This window comes from Capricornis sumatraensis, chromosome 2 (assembly GCF_032405125.1).
Source record: "Capricornis sumatraensis isolate serow.1 chromosome 2, serow.2, whole genome shotgun sequence".
NCBI classification, from domain to species: domain Eukaryota; kingdom Metazoa; phylum Chordata; class Mammalia; order Artiodactyla; family Bovidae; genus Capricornis; species Capricornis sumatraensis.
The window spans coordinates 16,048,595-16,060,673 of record NC_091070.1 but is presented as its reverse complement, the minus strand read 5'-3'; positions in this window follow the sequence as shown (position 1 = coordinate 16,060,673).

The following is a 12,079-nucleotide window of genomic DNA, read 5'->3' as shown; positions in this document are numbered from 1 at the left end:
TGGCATCCCTTCGTCGCTTGGAGGTTTTGTTTGTTATTAATTTAAGGGATTTCCCAATCTGCGAAATCCTGTTGGGGATACTGGGAAGAAAACCTTGAGATTGTTCCATACTGCCCATTTCGCTGAACATGTGTAGGGGATCCTTGTCGGAACTGGCTTTCCTCGCCCTCTATTTACGTTATCACATATGTTAATGCATAGAAAAATAAGGTTTGGAAAGATCGAATGCTCATCTTTGAGTAATAGGATTATGGTCATTCAAACATTTTCTTATCTATTATTTCTAGTCCATCCTCAAACACAATGAAATGTACCTTTTCTTTATTAAAGTATTTTAATTAGCAATAGGCTAATTTTAATGTCAGTTTGATATTCAGATCCTAGTTTGTGATTTTCAACAAGGGAGAATAATTTTTGAGAGCATTTTGAGGGACGGTTCCCCTCCTCCCAGCTATTTATAACCTTGATTCAGCAGAATAAGACCATGGCATCTGGTCCATCACTTCATGGCAAATAGATGGGGGAACAATGGAAACAGTGAGAGACTTTATTTTGGGGGGCTCCAAAATCACTGTAGATGGTGACTGCAGCCATGACATTAAAAGACGCTTGCTCCTTGGATAAAAAGCTATTACCAACCTAGACAGCATATTAAAAAGCAGAGACATTACTTTACAAACAAAGGTCTGTCTAATCAAAGGTATAGTTTTTCCAGTAGTCATGTTTGGATGTGAGATTTGGACCACAAAGAAGATTGAGTGTCAAAGAATTGATGCTTTAGATTGTGGTGCTGCAGAAGACTCTTTTGAGAGTCCCTCAGACTACAAGGAGTTCAAACCAGTCAAATGTAAGGGAAATCAACCCTGAATATTAATTGGAAGGACTGATGCTGACACTGAAGCTCCAATACTTTGGCCACCTGATAGAAAGAGCCCATTGATAGAAAAGACCCTGAAGTTGGGAAAGATTGAACACAAAGAGAAGGGGGTGGCAGAGGGTAAGACGGTTGAATAGCATGATCAATTCAACGACTCAAAAACATGAATCTGAGCAAACTCAAGGAGACAGTGACGGACAGAGGAGCCTGGCATGTTATAGTCCATGGGGTAGCAAGGAATTGGACATGACTTAGTCTCTTGATGAAAGTGAAAGTGGAGAGTGAAAAAGTTGGCCTAAAGCTCAACATTCAGAAAACGAAGATCATGGCATCTGGTCCCATCACTTCATGGGAAATAGATAGGGAAACAGTGGAAACAGTGTCAGACTTTATTTTTGGGGGCTTCAAAATCACTGCAGATGGTGATTGCAGCCATGAAATTAAAAGACACTTACTCCTTGGAAGAAAAGTTATGACCAACCTAGATAGTATATTCAAAAGCAGAGACATTACTTTGCCGACTAAGGTCCATCTAGTCACGGCTATGGTTTTTCCTGTGGTCGTGTATGGATGTGAGAGTTGGACTGTGAAGAAGGCTGAGCACCGAAGAATTGATGCTTTTAAACTATGGTGTTGGAGAAGACTCTTGAGAGTCCCATGGACTGCAAGGAGATCCAACCAGTCCATTCTGAAGGAGATCAGTCCTGGGATTTCTTTGGACTGATCTTTTCTTTTACAGCATCATCTTTTAGGATTTGAAATAGCTCAGCTGGAATTCTTGCCTTGAGAACCCCATAAATAGTATGAATAGTATGAAAAAGCACCACCTTAAACATCTGTAAAATGGGGCAAATTATTCCTATGATCCCTTTCAACTTTTTTTTTTTCCACTATATTTTTACGTCAGAAGATAGAGGGGGAAATAGGCAGGTTAAACTATTAAGCTTTAGATAGAAACATTGGAAACTAACTAAAGTTCCTTGTCAATCCACCTCTAGCTGCAAACTGGCACCAGTGTGCCTTAGCACCTACAAATGATGCATTATTGATAAAAGGTAAAAATGTTTGAAACGAGTCAGGAACACAATAAGCACACACAGCTGACAAGAGCCAAGGCCTGAATCATACTATCTGTAGAAAGCCACATCCCTGACAGAGAATCTTTTCACTTACAACTTCTGAAAAGAGAAAACAGGTAGCCAATGAATCGTTAATTCAGTAAATGAAGTCGCTCTGTCGTGTCCGACTCTTTGCAACCCGTGGACTGTAGCCCACCAAGCTCCTCCATCCATGGGATTCTCCAGGCAAGAATACTGGAGTGGGTTGCCATTGGAGCTAAAAACACTTAAGGCAGGCACTGCTTTGTCACTAAAGGCATGTTCCCACCAGTTGGCGCTAAAGGAAAAGATTCAAAATGATTCAGTTCGGTTCAGTTCAGTCTCTCATTCATGTTCGACTCTTTGCAACCCCATGAACTGCAGCACGTCAGGCCTCCCTGTCCATCACCAACTCCTGGAGTCCACCCAAACCCATGTTCATTGAGTCGGTGATGCCATCCAGCCATCTCATCCTCTGTCATCACCTTCTCCTCCTGCCCTTAATCTTTCCCAGCATCAGGGTCTTTTCAAATAAGTCAGCTCTTTGCATCAGGTGGCCAAAGTATTGGAGTTACAGCTTCAACATCAGTCCTACCAATGAACATCCAGGACTGATCTCCTTTAGAATGGACTGGTTGGATCTCCTTGCAGTCCAAGGGACTCTCAAGAGTCTTCTCCAACACCACAGTTCAAAAGCATCAATTCTTCAGGGCTTAGCTTTCTTTATAGTCCAACTCTCACATCCATACATGACCACTGGAAAAACAATAGCCTTGACTAGATGGACCTTTGTTGACAAAGTAGTCTCTGCTTTTTAATATACCGTCTACGTTGGTCATAACTTTTCTTCCAAGGAGCAAGCATCTTTTAATTTCATGGCTGCAGTCACCATCTGCCGTGATTTGGGAGCCCCCAAAAATAAAGTCAGCCACTGTTTCCACTGTTTCCCCGTCTATTTGCCATGAAGTGATGGGACCAGATGCCATGATCTTCATTTTCTGAATGTTGAGCTTTAAGCCAACTTTTTCACTCTCCTCTTTCACTCTCCTCAAGAGGCTTTTTAGTTCCTCTTCACTTTCTGCCATAAGGGTGGTGTTATCTGCATATCTGAGGTTACTGATATTTCTCCCAGCAATCTTGATTCCAGCTTGTGCTTCTTCCAGCCCAGCGTTTCTCATGATGTACTCTGCATAGAAGTTAAATAAGCAGGGTGAAAATATATAGCCTTGACGTACTCCTTTTCCTATTTGGAACCAGTCTGTTGTTCCATCTGCAGTTCTAACTGTTGCTTCCTGACCCACATATAGGTTTCTCAAGAGGCAGGTCAGGTGGTCTGGTATTCCCATCTCTTTCAGAATTTTCCACAGTTTATTGTGATCCACACAGTCAAAGGCTTTGGCATAGTCAATAAAGCAGAAATAGATGTTTTTCTGGAACTCTCTTGCTTTTTCGATGATCCAGCCGATGTTGGCAATTTGATCTCTTGTTTCTCTGCCTTTTCTAAAACCAGCTTGAACATCTGGAAGTTCATGGTTCACGTATTGCTGCAGCCTGGCTTGGAGAATTTTGAACATTACTTTACTAGTGTGTGAGATGAGTGCAATTGTGTGGTAGTTTGAGCATTCTTTGGCATTGCCTTTCTTTGGGATTGGAATGAAAACTGACCTTTTCTGGTCCTGTGGCCACTGCTAATCAAAATGATTAGGAAACTGAAAATTGGGACTTTAAATTTTCATTTACACCAGAAACCAGGACATATTAAGAAATTGCACTTTTACAGACATGAAAGAACAAAAAAATTAGATTAGTAACCAAAGTAGACTAGTTTTACTGCTTACTTTATTGAAAGCCTAAGAACATTTTGGTTTTTAAACAGTTATTTCATGAGGAATAGATATCATTCACTCAGCCTCCATAACTCAAAGCCTCTAAGCCTCGTTCATCCCAATGTCTGTGCTGGAAATGCCTTCCCCACTTTCTCTGTTCACCTAATCCCACTCTCTACAGCCCAGCTCATCTCACCACCTCCCTGGAGCCTTCCCCAGCTCCTGAAGCCCACAGAGTTGTATTCTCTGAACTGTAGCACTCGCTGTATAATCATTTGCTGATGATCTTTTTAACGGATATAAAGCCAGCTTTTACAATCAGAATTAAGTACTTTGTAAGGGCTAAAGAATCTATATACCAAGCGAACATTTCCACGTCTATACATATAAATTTCTAATTTGGGATCCCCAAGGAAAATATAGAAAAAGAGCCCCTTTACATTTACTATTGCAAAGAATGTCATGCAAAACAAGGATGCCTGGACAGTTTCTAGCTCTAATGTCCAGGATTGCAAAGCATGAATACTTTAATACAGCCCGGGGATCTGAGCGGATCTAGCAGACCTCCATGGAGAGACATCTTGGGAGCAAGTCAACATCCTAGATGATTTAAGACCTGCGAACTTCCAAACCTTTAGAAATGTTAAGCCTGTTCCTCCAAGTGTGAATAAGATTGACTTTAAGATTCCTAAAGTATAAAGCAAGTGTTTCATAGACATGAGCTGATGGAACATTAACAATCAAAACTCAACAGTAGGAGTTTAAAAGTAAGAGGAGCAAACATCCATCAGTATGAACTGGGGTGGAGTTGGGGTGGCATTACACCTGTATTTTCACTAACTTCTACTAGAAATTTAGCACTTCTCAATTGTGAATATAGGCAACAAACCACAGTAGTATTAGCATTACCTGCACCTTCAGCTCCATCTGAAATGACAGATTTTTTGTACCATATGACAGTTGCAGACATCTCAAAATAACATTGACATTTATCACTACTTCTAAGTTACAGCAGTTATGAAAATTGCTACTAGATCACCTGTGATTACAGTCTTCTCATCTGGTGTGATGAGGATGGACCACAATTTGGCAAGCCTCTACCCTCAAGCAATCATTCAGTTACCAAATGGTGACTGCTCGCAGTGGTGGTCCAGGTATCTATGATGTTCCTGGTATTCTCCACTTACAAGTGTTAATCACAGACCGCCCAAGGACGGGGAGCTTATGCAAACTAAGCAAAGATAGTCTTCATGTTGCTGTCTTTAGAAAATAAAATTGAAGTTTTACCTTCTAAATGAATGATCTTGCTGTTTTATACATTAATAAATTCCAGATGTATTCATTCATTAAGTTAGTCATTCGGGTAGCAAGTATGTATAGAGCACTTACTAAAATAAAATTAGTTTGAATCATCTAAAATAAAATGAAATTATGTTGAGTCATCTAACATTCTCAATATTTTGACTGTCTTGACTTACCAAAATAGCAATTTCATATAGTTCAGTCTAATACTTGTGAGCCCAACCCCTAAGCCCACTAATAAAAGAGACAGTCATAAAGTAGAAGAAGATCTTGAATCAGAAAGATGGATGCCTGCACAAGTTAAAAACGTGGTGAAATGGCTAAGAGGCAGCACACAGAAAAAGTCACAAAAAGGCAAAGTGCCCAGAGGAAATTATCCATTTAATTTTCCTGAATGAGAATGACCCAAAGACATTAATAACAAATCTGTATTATTTTCTGTGACATAACGTGATGAAAAGCCTCTCCCCAAAGATTTACTAATGCTTCAATAATTTTTTCTAATTAAATAATATAATCTTCTACAGTATTATAAGAAATATACTTTTAAATCAATATTAAATCCGGCAAGAATAATGCCTTAACATTTGTATGGCACTTTGTCATTTAAAGGTAATTTTATACACATTATTCTATTATATTTAGCCTGGGAGATACTATCCCCACTTTTCAGATGACATAGCACATGAATCCTAGTGGACTTACAGAAAACTTTAAAAATGAATCTTATCTTTAAGCCAGATTCTCTCTTTGCTCTCTGTGTCATGTAATAATATTAAAGGAGGTGAAACATCTAAGAGCTTCAAAATCCTGGAACCTAGGTCTGAATCTCAATCTATCACTTAATCTCCATGCTACCCTAAGGAAGTTCTTTGATATGTGTGGGGCTGAGCTTAGTTAAGTGGGAATAATAACATCTTCAGATGTTATTGTTAAATGGGATATGGCAGTTAAAGCCCTTACCATCACCTATAACAGCTACACTTAGCACTATCTTCATTTATATTCTTGTGAGAATCCAGCAATGAAGAAACTTGACTCTTATCTAAAAGAACTTGAGAAAGCCATGCGTCTCAATAGACAGCACAGGCCTCAGAATTCTAAAGGCCTGTCCCACACTTCCTCAAATAACTTATTATCATCACTCTATCATCCTAAAGGCTTTGGAGAAAATAACCAATGTCACAGTGTTGGGAGACCTACTTTTCCTCCATATCTAAAAATTTCAAAATCTCCTATGTTAGGAGCTCTGATCAAGAGTTGACTAAGAGCTACTACCTGTACCATCTAGGGGCGATGTTCACTCATGAGGCCGGAAACAGAGCCTTTTTTCATTTCAGACAGCTGATGGTCACCCCAGAAAAGATCCCAAATTAGACCATGTATGGAGACTAAAACCAGAGTCAGATAACACCAAAGGAAGGATATTGGTAAAAGAGGCTAGGAGTAAAATAAAAGAGAACTATCTTCCAACCTGAAAGCAAAGGGTCAAAATCAGGCTTGCTATTACTTACTCCTAGCTCACCACCTCCTCATCCTCTGAGGATGATGCTGTTTCCTTGGGTCCTGAGCCATCATGACTGGCATTTCCTTTAGTATGTCATGCAGTCAGCAGACGGGGGCCTCAGAGACCTTTGCTTGCACATTCGCTGGATCAAACTATTTGGGTGGCACAGATTCCTGCAAGAGGGACAAAGGATCTGAAATGCAATGCAGCTGTCTTTTTGTTCATCATTGCTGGTGATCTTCTATGTAATGAAAATGGATATTTACCTAAATACTGTCCAACCTCTAGAAGGTTAGCTTTTTGCACAGTGCCTCACATAAGACACAAAGATCAAGCTTTTATTTTTCAAACACATTGTCTGTCCTCTGTGTATTTGAAGAGAGAGGCTATTAAGTTTCCTGTGCTTCTTTTACATACTAAATCTAATGTGCACCAAAAGGACAGGCTTACTTAACTTTGAGAAAAATGTGAGATACATGGCTGATTGTGTTAAACGTAGGTTCCTTCCTAGCAAAACCTGACATGAGTTAAAAAGAAAAACATGGGTTTTAAGATGCTAGCAAATATTTCTTTAGACTTTATGACAAGCACAGGTAAAATAAGATCATGATTCCACTGAAATAAATTCAAGCAAAAAATGCATATATTCTGCTGAATCAAGGCTATAAATAGCTGGGGATGGGGGGAGACTATCCATCAAAATGCTCTCAAAAATTATTCTCCCTTACTGAAAATCATAAATTATGATCCAAAAATCAAAGAGACATTGAAATTAGCCTATTGCTCTTTAAAATAATAAAGAAAAGGTACATTTCATTGTGTGTTTGAGGATGGAATAGAAATAACAGATAAAATGTTTGAATGACTATAAATCCTATTATTCAAAGATTACCATTCAATCTTTCCAAACCTTATTTTTCTATGCATTAATATATCTGATAATGTAAATAGGGGGCAAGGAAAGCCAGTTCCCACAAGGATCCCTACACAAGTTCAGCGAAATGGGCAGTATGGTACAGTCTCAAGGTTTTCTTCCAGGTATCCCCAACAGGATTCTTCAGTATTTTCCCAAATGTTGGGAAATCCCTTATATTAATAAAAAACAAACTAAACCTCCAAGCAATGAAGGGATGCCATCCTGTCCTAGGCTGCAAGCTGGGCAGGAAGAAAGAAGGTGATGGGAAGATTGAGGGCACTCGCCTGAGGAGCATCCTCGCCCTAAAGGGATCAGGCTCTCAGTCCCACCCTTGCTCACCCCATCCCAGGGAGGTCCTCAGATGCTCCCCATGGAAAGGACACGGAGAGCCGCAGCCGCTGCGATTCAGCCCAGCGTGCCCAGAAACCAATAGCTGTTCCCGGACAAGGAGAGGGAAGTGCAGCTGCCAGCACTGCCTGGACTCAGGGGCGCCCCTCTCTCCCAGGAGGAGGGCGTGGGCACAGGCTTTTACCTGGTTCATCTTCCCATCGCTTGGGATGGGCAGGTGGGGATAGCGCTCTGCACCTACCTCCCTCTCCCATCCGGGCTCCACAGAAGTCTTGACTTCTTTTTCCCCCGCTCTTTCCCTCTCCATCCCAGAAAGATTGACTCCGAACCAGGAGTTGTTCTGCTGCGCTCAACAAGAGGGGTCATTGCAAGGGCTCTGTCTCGTGGGGTGAGGCTTCAGTCAGTTCAGTCACTCAGTCATATCCGACCCCATGGACTGCAGCACACCAGCACACCCTGTCCATCACCAGCTCCCGGGGATTACTCAGACTCATGTCCATCCAGTCAGTGAAGTCATCCAACTGTCCAGGGAGTTTGTAACTTCCTCGGTTCTGTCTCATTGCAACAAAAATTTGAAGCGATGGGCAGACCGGCATTACAGCCCTTGGATGGACCAGTGTTACAGCTCAGTTTATTCAGAAAGTAAAGGAAAATACGTTCTTGAGTTATGAGGGTATGCCGACCCAAAAGACGCAAAGAGAAGAGAGGCCCCCCTGGCCCAATTTGGCTCCTTTTTTTACATGTTTTTTCTCCTCCCTCTGGGCCTGCCCTATAAGAGAGGAGGACACTCAGGAACCACCAGAAACTGGTGGGAAAATATCTGTCTGTCTCAGCAACAGAGAAGTGCTTGGGTGAATCTTTAAGTAATTGTTTTTCCTATATCACCGAAAATGGTACAGGTTTGGGAGGAGAAGGCTCTGGAGTAGGAGGTCAGGACAGAGTAGGGAGCCCCTGTGTCAACCAAGAAATTCTCGGACCTACCTGCCACATCCAGGTGCACCCTTGGCTCCAGTCCCGTGATAGTTATCTGTGACAGGCAGGCTGGCTGGCGTGGGCGGCTTCAGTCCTGTTGAACCATCGTGAGGGAAGGCTTGGTGCTTGACCTTGAGGCTCTTGGGTCCTGAGGGCAGAGTGCCACCCATTCTCCCAATTGATGGCATTTGTAGCAAGCTGTTTTAGGAGACTTGTCTCGGTTTAGACAGTCTTTGGCCCAATGCTGCGCCTGTCTACAGATTTGCCTCGTGCCTTGTCCTTCATGGACTCGGGGTTTGCCATAGGGCTTCCCTGGAAGACAGCCAGCATCGGGCATGCCTTGTCTCTTTCCTTTTCTCCCTTTCCTGAGCCTTGGCCTCCCTCTCCTGTACTCTGTTATGAAAGGTATTGGTGGCTGTCTGGGCCATCTCATCTAAAGAGGGCACAGGGTTCTGCTGCTATAGCTGTTGTAGCTTTATCCTGATGTCTGATGCACACTGGGGCAGGAATTTGTCCTTTAAAATCACCTGGCCCTCGTAAGAGTCTAAGTCCAGATTGGTAAACTTCTAGCGGGTCTCTTCAGCCTTTTTAGAAAGGCAGTGGGGTTCTCGTTGGGCTCCTGAGTTATTGCTGAGATTCAGGCATAGCTGGGTACTTTTTGCTGGGCTGCTTTCCGTCCTGCCTTCACACAGGTCAGAAAATGATCCCTTTCCCAGATGTGCTCAGGGTCATTATAATTCCAACTAGGATCTGAGAAGGGGACCGCAGTTTCCCCTACTGGGTATTTATTGCTTGACATGTGAAGCCCCATAGCATACCTTCAGGCTTCCTTCAAGACCCTAGTATGTTCAGGGTCAGATAAAGTTGGACTAAATATGACCATGATGTCCTTCCATGTCAAGTCAAAGACCAAGAGAATGTGTTGGAATGTATCTGTATATTTGCCTGGGTCATCTGTATAGCTTCCCAGTCCTGTTTGATCCGTCTTAGTTCTAAGAAGTTCTTAGTCTTATGGACCCAGGTTGGTATGTATTCTCCTCCAGTTCTGACTAAGGGACGTACTTGAGCTGCCTTTTGTGGAGGGGGTGCTCCCGGATATGGGGGCATGTTTGGATACAAGGAAGGAGCACCAGGCAACTCAGGAACCATGGGAGGTGAGCCTTCACAGGGGGGGTTCCTTTTCTTGGTAGTCTGTGCCTAGCACATTTGCCTAGTAGTGAAGGAGAGAACAGACAGAACAGGCTCCATCTTGAAAGCAGGACTCCATCTTAGGCCAGACTGTGAACGCTTTCTACCTGCATGCTCACCCTCCCAATGGACTCTGAACTTTGTGCCCAGCGTCTATGGAAATGGCATACCAATGGAACACCAGACCCCCCGGGATGAAAGAGCTGCAGGACTTGTACCTGCCTAGACTCTCCATCGCCTAAAAGAATATGCTAATTATCTCTGTAACAGAACAGAGTCATAAATTCTATTATGCTTATTGGAGTATGACCACAGGCCTACTGATAAATGTCCACTGTTCAACTCCCTAGGCTTATGGCACATGAATCATGGGTTAATTTTGATCGTATCTCTCTTTTACTTTGTCCAGACTAGTTTCAAGGAATTTGGGGAGGTGGGTTTGAACATGTATACTTAGGGTATACAGTTCAGTTCAGTTCAGGTCAGGTCAGTCTTTCAGTCGTGTCCGACTCTTTGCGACCCCATGAATCGCAGCGCGCCAGGCCTCCCTATCCATCACCAACTCCCAGAGTTCACTCAGACTCACGTCCATCGAGTCAGTGATGCCATCCAGCCAGCTCATCCTCTGTCGTCCCCTTCTCCTCCTGCCCCCAATCCCTCCCAGCATCAGAGTCTTTTTCAATGAGTCAACTCTTCGCATAAGGTGGCCAAAGTACTGGAGTTTCAGCTTTAGCATCATTCCTTCCAAAGAAATCCCAGGGCAGAGAAGCAGGAGAGAGAAACAGGAGGCGGGGGTATAGTGCAGGTGCTTTTCCTGTACAACTTGTCTCTGCAAGATTTCCAGGAGGAGGCCATTCCCCTGCCTCCAAGGGCATCATCCTGAGTCCTCCCTGTGCCTCTCCTTCCCCATCCAATCCCGTCCAGCCCTCGCTCTCACTACGCACTGCTCCCCACCCTCCTGCCGTTGCCTGTGCTCAGTTCACAAACTCCATTCTCACCTGCGTAACACAGTGGCCTCATGAGCCGTCTCTCTGTCCCCTCACTTGCCCGCCTCCCCAACTGGCTTCTCCAGGAAGCAGACAGAACAGCCTCTCCCAGTGACAAATCTGACCCTCCTCTGCATCCTTCCTCTCGGTGGCTCCCCTCTGCTTTCAGATAAAGCAAAAAGTCCTTGATGGATCCTGCAGCACTAACTGCTGCCTCTCTCTCCAGTCTTATCTTCACCCTCACTCTGCTCCAGTCACGTGAACTTTACCTACTTGCTGGGAGCCACCATGGGAGATACCACCCATGACAAAAGTCATGTGGAAGAGAACTGTTAAGCAAGGCTTCAGAACTCAACGGGCTCTCTAGGCTTTCTCGAACATCTACCCCAAAACCAGAATCTGTCTGTTTTACTATTTCATGACTTTCACCAACTCCTCTGACATTAACAGGGGGCTATTCCTGACCACCTTTCTCTGGAGAAAATCAACTTAGGGCTATACCTAATAAGTCTCCTGGACATGAGAAGAATATTTCCAATCAAACCCCCTCTGTTAGCATTTTAGCTTGCTTGGAAGATATATCCAGGCTCTTCCAGCTACGCATGTGACTATTTACAGCCTCCCAACTGTGAGAGGCACAGAAAGCCTACAACATAGAGCCTTTCAAAGAGTTAAAAGTTATTAGAGTAGTGCTAATGTAGGATTTCATTATTGGGCCAATGCTTGTTGCTAAGTTCCCATATCTCTTATCCACTGTGCACCTGGGAGTGCATTAGTTAACATAGCTGGAAAGTAAGAAAAACAAGTGTAGCCTTGAAATTAACCACATCAGACTTCTGAGCTAATTGGTTCTTTCTTGTAACTCACTGCACCTTTGCTTCGTGAGAATGTAACTCTGTTTAATACTTTTTGAGGCTGACGTAGATTAGAAATATAAGAAAAAAACATTTCAAGGGAAAATAAGGCTTCTGGTTGAGAAGCCTTTATCTAAAGAGGGTCATAAAATGTTCACAGGCCTCCAAGGCCAGAAGATAATGTGCACAATATTGTTTATGGGAAA